This window comes from Colobus angolensis, unplaced genomic scaffold (genome assembly GCF_000951035.1).
Source record: "Colobus angolensis palliatus isolate OR3802 unplaced genomic scaffold, Cang.pa_1.0 Scaffold44, whole genome shotgun sequence".
NCBI classification, from domain to species: domain Eukaryota; kingdom Metazoa; phylum Chordata; class Mammalia; order Primates; family Cercopithecidae; genus Colobus; species Colobus angolensis.
Window position 1 is genome coordinate 2513099 of NW_012117821.1, and position 11048 is coordinate 2524146.

General features: G+C 56.8%; 1 protein-coding gene across 1 annotated transcript in view; it reads left to right on the top strand.

Moving 5' to 3' along the window:
• The window catches only part of UBAC1 (UBA domain containing 1), a 56144-nt gene that overhangs the window by 13135 nt on the left and 31961 nt on the right, over positions 1-11048 (top strand). The window lies entirely within an intron of this gene.

Consider the following 11048-nt stretch of genomic DNA (forward strand, 5'->3'; position numbering starts at 1 on the left):
CTGGGACTACAGGCGCCCACCACCTCGCCCGGCTAGGTTTTTGTATTTTTTAGTAGAGATGGGGTTTCACCGGGTTAGTCAGGATGGTCTCGATCACCTGACCTCGTGATCCACCCGTCTCAGCCTCCCAAAGTGCTGGGATTACAGGCTTGAGCCACCGCGCCCGGCCTTTTACTAGAATTTTTAAATAAAAAGATGTGGATGGTGAAGAGTGTTGGTGAGGGGCCCTGGCATGTCCAGGGAGCGTTGGTGAGACAGGAACTCACAGCGGCCTGTGGCTGAAAGGACTCCAGCCTGGAGGGTGGCCAGGCGAGGGGCGTTTCAGCACCTTGGAGAGAGACACTGCCACACCTGGATTGCCTGGGCGGCGCCTCTGGACCTGGGTGCAGGAGCAGGAGGTCCTAGGAGCCTCTGCGGGCTCTCTGCCCACTCTTTTCCTCTGGCTGAAGCAGAGAAGGTGCTTGGGGAGACTTCCCAGGCCCCTGCCCCTCTGGCCTGATGCTCGTAGCACTCCCCTGCCCAGGCGGACGTTCCTCCCGGAGGCTGTGCACTTGAGGGGTGCCCCAGCCCAGAAGAGACGGACGGATTCAGTGAAAGATCCCAGAAGGCAACAGTGCCCCATAAGGCGCTTCGGAGGCCCAGGTCCCACCCTGCTCTGCACTGCCCACCCCCATGGCCTTGAGAAAGCTCCTGCCCTCTCCGGACCTCTTAACCCCACCCCACAAGGGCTTTCCGGGGCCCAGGGTTTCCCAGCCCAGCCAGAACAGGAAAGGCCCAGGTGAAGCCAGCACAGGGAAGACAGAAACTCCGGTTTCTTTTCTTTTCTTTTCTTGAGTGCCTCTGGCCTGCGACCTTCTGGTACCAAATTCTCAGCTGGGGTGATGTCATCGCCTTCCCCCAGGAGAGTCTGTTGTTCTCGCCACAGGGAGGCAAGGAGTTGTGCTGTTGGCATTTAGTGCCCAGGAACCAGGATGCCAAACATCCCTCGTGTGAGACAGCCCTGCCCCCCAGCATCCTCCACCCACCAGGCCCCTGTGACAAATTACTGCAAGTTCCACGAATGCCATTTCAGCCCAGAGCACGCAGCCTTCCGGAAAGTAGACCCACTCAGACTCTGTGACATGATTCCCGGGGATGGTAAAGGCATCCGGTTACAGTAAAACCCTGGTCCTGAGTCAACAGTGTTCGCCCAAGGGTTGCCGATGCTTTACATTCACACAGTGCTTATCAACTAATTGCATGCTGGAGGTTTACCCCAACCCCAGAACCTCCATGACATGACCCCGGTTGCTGGGAGTGGCCCCGTGGGTCCCTACGGGTCAGAGTCACATTTCTTACCATTGCTCTGAAAAGTGAGTTGTGGCGGAGGCCGTGCAAATGGAAACATAATTCACGGAGCCGTCTGTGAGTGGCTCACACTCCATAAACACATATCATTTTCAGGGGAAACCTGCATTACCGGCCCCTCTGATAGGAGTTCATTCATTCATTCACTTACTCAGAGCAATCCAGCGCAAGTGCAGGCAGAGCTGTTACCTGCACCCAGGCAAGAGCAATAGTGAAGTGGTAAGACCTGGACTCGGTCTGTCAAGGGCAACAAGGGGCAGAGGTAAACAAGGGGAACTGGGGTGCTCAATGCGCTGATCCCAGAGGACCTGCATGTGGGGCACCACGACACGGGGGTCCTAGCTCAAGCCTGGTGGGAGCTTCCTGCCAGGTGATGGGGCAAGGGGAGAGGGCCAGGCCGAAGGGACTGGGCTGTAGATGCCTGGGGAGAAGCTTCGTGGGTGCAAAAGGTGTGGAAGCCCAGGACAGCCAGAAGCCAGTCTTCTTGGGGGCCAGTTGGGGAGATGCTCCCATCCTGAGGGGCCGACATGGTGGGAGCCTTTGGGGTTTCAGGAGGGAAGCTCCCTCTGGTAATAGCCGGGGCACAGGGAGGCCAGCCATGGTGATGATGCCAAGTCCCAGAGGAGGGACGGTGTGAGGAGGGCCCGTCCCACTTACCACCATCCGTCTCTGGAAAGGGGGTGTCAGGAGGAGCTCCTCCTCACGTGAGCAATTATGGAAAGGAGTTGTGAAATTGGATTTGCCACTTAAACATGTGTGCAGTGAGCTGCCATGGCTTCCTGGGCACGTGGGAGAGCCTGGAATTGCATTAAGTAACAGAAACCACCCTGGGAAGCTGCTCCCAGGGAAGCTGAAGTGGCTGTTCCTCAGGCCAGCCCTCAGTGCCATCATTTCTGCTCCATCAAAAGAGGAGATCTAAACTTCAGGCCAGTGGGGTCTGGTCCTGGGTCTCTCCAGATCCAAGGCAGCAGAGAGGGAGAAGAAACACCAGCCCTGGCACTGGGTGAGCATGGGGTCCGACCCTGGTTTGCAATTCCACTGTACAGATGAGGACACCAAGGCCCAGAGAAGTTAAGTGATTTGCCCAAGAACACACAGCAGGCAAACAGCAGTGTCAGGATTTGAACTTGGCATCTGTCTGACTTCATGGCTATGCTTCCCAACCTGTTACCTATGGCAAAACTGCTGTGGCCCAATGAACAGAGTGGCTGCAAAGACTTAGGAACTGGAGGGGGACCAGCTTATAAACCGTTAAGTGCCGAGGGGAGGGCCACCCATTAACTGCTGTTTCCATGGGCTGACCGTAGTTGGGAACTGGTGCAGGGCGACCTGCCATCCTCTGTCTCCCAGGGGATGGCAGGGACTAGCCCCGTTGTGTCCTTGAGTTCCTGGGTCCCGGCTGGCCAGAGTGGTCACTGCCGTTTCATTATTTAGGGGCTGGAAAATTACTATTCATGACAGCAAACTTAAAAATGAAATAATAAGTCTGCCCTTTTAAAAAGCAAATTGCGATGCTGGAATATTCATGAGCTGTGACTTCATGGGAAGTGGCAGCAGCAGGGAGATTATCATTCGGTTAAGTCAGCAGCCAAGGAATTTAGGGAAATGCGCTTGTCAGTCTGAGGAAACGGGTGATTAATATTTTCCTGTTTGCGAGGCCCCTTAACGGGCGCATTTTTAATGTAATAATTAATTAACCTTGGGATCACTCACATTTCACAAGCTCCCAATGCCTTGGCTCCTACAGGGTCGGGGGTGTGGCCACCTTCCGGCTCCCCGGCCCCCTGATCCCATTCCCGTTCTGCATGCCGGGACACTCGGAACTGACGCCTCTCTGAGGTCACAAGGCCTGAGACCTTGGCTGAGAGACGGAGGCCAAAGCTCATGGGAGACTCGTCTGGTGAAGATGGGTTGGGCCTCCCCTGGGCAAGGACAGGGCGGGGCTGTTGAGGCCGAGCAGGGTGACGAGGACATGTCCTGCCCTTGCGAATGCCCATAACCTCTCTGTTGGTGCAGTGAGTTGAGTAAGGGGCCCCAAAACTCATGTCCACCTGCAGCCTCCGAATGTGGCTTTATTTGGAAACAGAGTCTTTGCAAATATCAATAGTTAAGAATCTCAAGATGAGATCATCCTGGATTTAGAGTGGACCCTGAATTCAACGACGGGTATCTGTATAAGAAGAGAAGAAGACACAGAGAAGAGGCCACAGAGGACAGAGGCAGGGATTGGACTGATGCAACCACAGACCAGGGAGTGCCATGAAAGCTGGGACAGATCCCCCCTCCCGCCACCCGCTTCAGAGCCTTGAAAGAAGCCAAGCCAGCCAGTGCCTTGGCTTAGCACTTCTGGTCTCCAGACAGGGGAGGATGCATTTCTATTGTTTTAAGAATGCTGGTTTGCAGGGCCTTGTTCTGGCAGCCCCAGGACGCTCCTACAGTGGCTCTCCCTTTCGGGGGCTGCTGGAGAGTGATGGAGGGAGGCCTTGTGTGCAGGGTGGGGGACAATGTCCCGAGACCCTGGAGCTCCCAGGGACTGGCTGTGTGGGGCCTGATGCCGGCTTTTTCAGTGAGCAGACCAAGTGACTAGATGCTCATCCACTCCTCTCTCTGCACCTGAGAGTCTCCCGCTGCAGGGGGTTGAACCAGAGCTATGCTTTTCAAGCTGGGTTCCCCAGCACACCCATAGGGCCCTGGGAGCCGGAGCGCCTCAGCGCCACCCTCCAACCTCCTCCCTCCTGCTGCCTAGAGAACTTTTAGTCATCCTTTACGGCCCATTTCCAGTGCCCCTCTCTGGGGGTGCTGGCCTGAGCTATCTAGGTCCTCAGAGCTCCGCACATCCCCCACTCCTGTAGGCCAGCTCCTGCTCCCAGCCCAGGCTCTGGCATGGGCCCCTGCAGGGTTTGTGGATCAGAAGCGGCAATCCCAGGCCCCGAGGCCCTGAGTCACTCACACACATGGGCACACATGCACCCATACATACATGCACAGCAACATGCACCCCCCACATAAACGTGCACACATATGCATACATGGCATACACACATGCATGCACACACAGACACATGCATGCACATACATGGCACATATGCACCATACACACATGCACACAACACGCCCACACACAGGTGCATACACCCCCCACATGAACATGCACACATATGCATACATGGCACACATGCACACACACATGCATGCACATACGGACACATGCGTGCATACACATGGCACATATACACAGTGCACACATATGCACACATGTACACAACACGTCCACACACAGGCACGCGCGCGCGCGCGCGCACACACACACACACCTGCACACTCATCCCCACCACCTCGCTCCTCCAGGCAGGCTGACAGCTCACCTGCACCCTCTAGTGGCTGTCTTAAGGCACCACGGCCAGGCTGCTGCTTGTTGAGTTTTGGGTTAGATCCAGGCCACCTGAGGGTGCAGTGGATGAGAGCGGCACACCCCACCTCAGTCACACTTGGAGCCCCCTTTGCCAGGAGACCCTGCTTGGCCTGCCCAGCCAGGTACTGACACCATATGGGGGTTGGGGGCTCTGGCCACATCTGCCCAGGGAGCTAAGTCGAGGCAGGGGTCGGGGAGACCATGGGCAGGACGGCCATGTCCTTAGCTGCCACCACCCAGGGCAGCTGGGGCTCTTCCAGGGAACTCTCAGGGCCATGGCAGGAGGCAGGACAGGCTGGGGCGGCCTCACTCCAGGCCTCAGACCAGGACTGGCTCTGCCCCTGCAGATGCAGGGAATCTGTCACCTGGGCCCTCGCTGATTCCCTGCAGGGCCTTGGGCAGCTACGCCCAGACCAAACTAGGCAGGGGGAGCTGGCAGGCAGCTCCAGAGAACGCACCTGGCCTGCCCCTCTTCCTGAGAACTGCAGGGAGATCTGAGGACTGACACCCCCGCCACGGAGCCTGCTCCTATGGCTGTGGGTGGGGTAGGGTGCCTGGCGTGGCCGTGGCGGTGGGCTCTCCTGGAGACCCCTCTGCAGCATGGTCTTGGGGCCCAGCCTGGTCCTCCTGGCCACAGGAGGTTCTGAGAGCGCCCCAGAAACCCCTCCTTGAATTCCTTTTCTGCCTGAACTGGTCAAAGCTGGGGTCTGTTGCTGCAACTAAGAGGCCCCTCCCCCACCCTGGGAGCACAGGGCTCCCTCTCCACCAGATGGGAAGCCTCGTCTGTCTTCTTCCTGCTGCACCCCTGGGCCTAAAGCAGCACCCAGCACACAGTAGGCACTAAACACACAATGGACCAATGCACCAAGGGGGGCCTGCCTGGCGGGTTCCCTGGAAGCAGAGGCTGAGATGGAGTTTGGGGTGCACTGGGGACCACACCTGCTGGATCAGTCCAGGGAGGCAGCATCGGGCAGAGGGAGAAGCCGAACCTTCATGCAGGCCTTGGCCAGCCGGGGGGCGGGGGACTCGGGGAAGGGCTCCCTGCCGGGAGATCCTCTGAAATGGCTGGGTCTTGACACCCCACTCAGCTCCACCATGCAGGGAGGGGTGTGACCTCAAAGGTGGCCTCCAAGGCTGAGGCTGAGGCTGAGGCTGAGGAATGGGGGCAGCAGGTCCTCTTTCAGAGAGGGCTCTGGGTCGTGTCTCCACGTCCACACCAAAGCCTAACACTCCTAGAAAGGGAAACGGAGGCTCAGAAAGAAAAGAACCGGCCAGGCGCAGTGGCTCACGCCTGTAATCCCAGCACTTTGGGAGGCCAAGGCATGCGGATCACCTGAGGTCAGGAGTTCGAGACCAACCTGGCCAACATGGTGAAACCCTGTCTCTACTTAAAATACAAAAACTAGCAGGGTGTGGGGGCGGCGCCTGTAATCGCAGCTACTCAGGAGGCCTAGGCGTGAGAATCACTTGAACCCAGGAGGCAGAGGTTGGAATGAGCTGAGATCGCTCCACTGCACTCCAGCCTTGGTGACAGCAAAACTCCGTCTCAAAAAAAAAAAAAAAAAAAAAGGGAAAAAGAAAAGAACCTGTCCAGGCCTCTTGACTGGGAAGAGACAGTGTGTGGATGCCAGACTGGAACATTTGACTCCGGGATCTTCCCTTCATGCCAGCCCTTCACCCTAGGGAGTCCCAGAGAATGGGGCCTGGGAGGCCTCAGGACAGCCTGTCCACTGGAGAGGGACTCCCCCCAGACCTCTCTGGTACTTGCTGTTCCTCTCCTGCATTCAGGGGCTGGGGGGAGGTACTGCCAGCTGACCTCGGCCTGGGGCAGAGCTGCCACCAACAGGGAGGCGGCTTCCAGCAACTTCCAGGCTCCTTGCTGACACACTTGATGTGCTGTGTGGTGTCCCAGAGGAGATGCAGCCAAGGTGGGCTTCCTGGAGGAGGAGGCCCTGAGCCTGAGGAATGGGCTCTGAGGAATGGGCTGGATTGGCACAGGCTTCGAGGTAGGGAGAGAAGCAGGAGTGCTGGTGCGGCCGTGAGCAACACAGGTGTGAGGGAGGGAGGGGCTTCACTGAGACTCAGGAGGCAGGGTGAGGGGCCAGGCCAGGCCAGCCTAAGTGCTTTGGCTGCCAGAGACACAAGAAGCCACTTCTGACACAGACAATGAGGGGGAGGAGCATAAGCCCTTGTTCAAAAAGGACAGCATCAGAATGGCAGAGGCCGATGACTCCGGCAGGGTAGGAACTGCCTGCCACTGAGGAGCCCCTGCTGGGCTCCAGCTGTACCCGGGGGTCGGCTCGAAGCCTCTCTGGTGGGCTGGATAGTGGCCCTGATAAACACACCTCGGTGTCCCAACCCTGGAACTACGAGTGGGAGCTTATTTGGGGAGAAGGGATTTTGCAGATGTAATTAAGTTCAGGATCTCCAGGTAAGATCATCCTAGATGAGGGTAGCCCTAAATCCAACGACAAGTGTCCTCATGGGAGGCGCACGGAGGAGAGGCACGGGAAGAGGAGAGGCTGCGTGAAGATGGAGGCAGAGGCTGTGGCCATGCGGCCACAGGCCAAGGAACCCCGGAGTCCCCAAGTGCTGGAGGAGGCAGGAAGGACCCTCCCCTGTGGCTCCAGAGGGAGCATGGCCCGCGGACACCTGGATTTCAGACTTCCGGCCTTCAGAACTGGGCGAGAATACATTTCCGTTGTTTTAAGCACCACCCCTCGGCCCCAGTTGGTGGCAATTTGTTATAGGAAACAGCCTCAGATCCATGAGAGGAGGGGAGAAATGAGAACCTGTCCGCTGACAGCCTCGTGGGTGAAGCGGGGTGGGGGCTGGAGTAGCCTCAGAGTACCACGAACCCCCTATCCTTCCACGGGAGGGCACAGGGGTCCTTCCAGGACTCGGGTCAGTCTTGAGTCTTTGCCAGCGTGGCCTCTGTGCACCCTTGCAGGGTCCTGGTGATGGCACTGTCCCCCCACTGTAAAGCCCGAGGCCAGGAGGAAGCAGGGAGACTGGGGAAGGGTTTCATGCCAAGATGGGGGGTTCAGATGTTTCCTGTCAGAAGCAAGCGGGATGCCCCTGAGGCCCTAGCCTCAGCCCCTTCCCCAGCCACCCACCCCTCCTCCTTCCTCCAGCCCCAGCCACCCCTCTGCCCGCTCAGCCCAGAAACACGCCCAGCCTCTCCAATCTGAACATGCCGCTGGGCTGCCCACAGCTGGTGCCCTCCTATCTCTGTTCCCCCAGCCTTCTTGGAAGGTGGAACAGGTACATCTGCGACCTCTTGGTGGCCTTCCCCATGGCTCCATCCTTTCCTTGTCACTTTGTCCCCTCCCTCTTTAACTTTGATCCAGAGGACATCAACAAACACGGCTCGAGCAAAGGCTGAAAAACATGCTGTGGTGGACCCCACACACTCCCGTGGGAACTCACTGGGGAACGTGAGACTGAGGCTGAGGGCCTAGGGGTCCCGCCCAGCCCACCTGCCAGCTGACGGCGGGCGCCCCATGAGCTCAGCCCAGCCCGGCCTGGTCAGCAGCACCGTGGACTTGTGAGAAGTGCCGGAGAGTTGTTGGTTGTTTTAACCACTGAGTTTTAGGGTGGTTTTGTTACGCAGCATCACCGTAGCTGCAGATACCAGATCCGCAGCCAGGCAGGTTTGGGCCCCAGTCCCCTTCCGGTCCCTGGAGACACTCCCTGAGATGACACGGTATTTCTGGTTCTTCTCTTATGGGCCCCATTTTCTCCTCAGTATCTTCTCCACCCTGTGTTTCATGGAGCCACACTCTCGGAACTTGCCTCATACCACACCTCTCTGTTTTCTTCATGGGCTCCTCTACGTGTGAACGGGGCGGGCATCCCCTTAGTTCCAGCTGCCATTGATGTGCTCATGACTGGCCTGTTTTTTTTTTTTCTTCTTCTGAGATAGGGTCTTGCTGTGTTGCCCAGGCTGGAGTGCAGTGGTGCCATCATGGCTCACTGCAATCCACACCTCCTGGGCTCCGGTGATCCTCCCATCTCAGCCTTCTGAGTAGCTAGGACCACAGGTGTGTACCACCGTGCTCAGCTAATTAATTTTCTTATTTTTTATAGAGGGTCTTGCTACGTGGCCCAGGCTGACTGCCCAGTGTTTGTCTCTAGCCTGGGCCTCTCTCCTCAACTTCAGCCCCGTAGGTCCAGCTTCCTCTGGGCCACCGCCATGTGAATGCCCCTGGCACATTCAGGTCCCCGTGTCCAAAGCTATTCAATGACTTCCTGGCCAATAGCTCCTCCTCCTCCTCCTGCCTCCTACTTCAAAGGGTGGCACTGCCCTGCACTCTGCCACCCACACTGGAAGTCTTCAAGTCATCCTTGATTTCACTCTTGTGTCTACACCCTCCAGTCCTGCTGGCCTCCCCTCCCACAGGCCACTGGAAGCCCCCTTCTCCTTTTTCCCTCCCTCCACATTGCTCCCCTGGAAGGACACCCTGCCCTCTTCCCTGTCCCTTCCACAGCCACCACCATTCATTCTGCCACCTGGTCACACCTTTAGTGGCTCTCACAGCAACGTCTGAATGCTCCGACCTGGCTCCCCCAAGCCCTCTGGCTTCTCCCACTCTCCGCTCACCACCTTGGTGTTCCTCCCCTTTCTCCTCCACCAGCTTCCACGATACCACCACCACCTGCACTAGGATCTCCAACAGTCGGTACTTCTGCTTCCTGTGTTTAAAATGCCCCATTCCAGGACAGTATCCTGGTGTCTGGTCTTAATCACTACCGTATTTTCACTGAGTAGCAGAGGCTCCCACTCATAAGAGGCAATTAGTAAGTGCTGAGCTGGACACATGGAATCTGGGCAAGGTTGGAATTATCAGGAGAAAAATGAGGACGTGTGTGCAAAATGATGTGGAGAGAGTAAAAGCCTGGAGGCGAGAGGCGGAGACAGCCTCCCGGGTTAGACTGCTAACCTCTGAGAACGGGAACCGTGCCTTACTCATCTCTGCACAGTAAAGGTTTTTTAAATGAATGAGATGAATGAGTACAGATCAGTCCATGCTTCAGGTTTAACCGAACTACAAAATTCATATTTAGGAGTGTGGTAAGAAAGACGTTATTCAGGACCGTTGAGCTAGGTACAGGGACCACTGCCATGGGGGCTTGCAGTGTGGAGGGAGATCAGGCTCAGCTCCGAATACAGCAAGGGCAAGCAGAAACTTACAACCAGGGAGCAGGGTGGGGTCAGTGAATGGAAAATTAATAGGATAAAACATCAGGGATGAGGGCGGTTCTGGCTAAACCGACCTGACAGGGTTCTTGCTGAAGAGAGGCTGGAGCTATCAGACAGCACCTGGGGGAGGAGGAACCTGACCAGACATGGCGGGTGATCTGATATTGACGCTGGGAGTTCTTGCTAAACTCACTTAGCAAGGCTCTTCGCTAAAACTGGATTTTACAAGGAAGAGCACAAATGGTGTAGAAGGTTTAGGAGGCTGCCTAAGTTTGGCCAAGCAGACTCTTTGTCACACCCCACTGACAATGAGTCCTGGCACCACCTGCACCAAGGGCGGCTTCCCTCCCCTCTAGGTGCCCCACAAACCTAGGCTTCGCGGGAACAGTGGCTCTCTGACCTGCATGTGAATCAGAGAGACCTAGGCTTGTTAAAGCCAATTTCTCTGGAGAGCCTCCGTTTTACAGCAGTGCAGTCCAAAAGAAATATCACAGCAGGCCGGGTGTGGTGGCTCGCGCCTGTAATCCCAGCACTTTGGGAGGCCCAGGCGGGCGGATCAGGAGGTCAGGAGATCGAGACCTCTGTGAAACCCCGTCTCTACTAAAATTACAAAAAATTAGCCGGGGGCGGTGGCAGGCGCCTGTGGTCCCAGCTACTCGGGAGGCTGAGGCAGGAGAATGGCGTGAACCCGGGAGGCGGAACTTGCAGTGAGCTGAGATCACGCCACTGCACTCCAAGAAATATCACAGCAGCCATGTATGCAGTTTGAAATTCTATCTTAAAAAGGTTAAAAGAAACAGGTGAAATTAATTTTAATGACATATTTTACTTAACCCAATAGATACAAAATATTATTTCAACATGTAATCAATATGATTACATGTTGGTGAGTGCCCACGTGGTGAGTGCCCTGGGTGGGAATAGCTTGCAGGTGGGTGAGCATCGAAGCGGCCAGAGAACTACAGCTCCCGGCATGCTCCGGGCGCGCCCCGTGACCACAGCGGTGGCCACAGCGCACCCCCGGCGGCGGGAGCGAGGCACCTGTCTGAGAACCACATCTCCCGGCATGCGTCAGGGGTGCCCGTG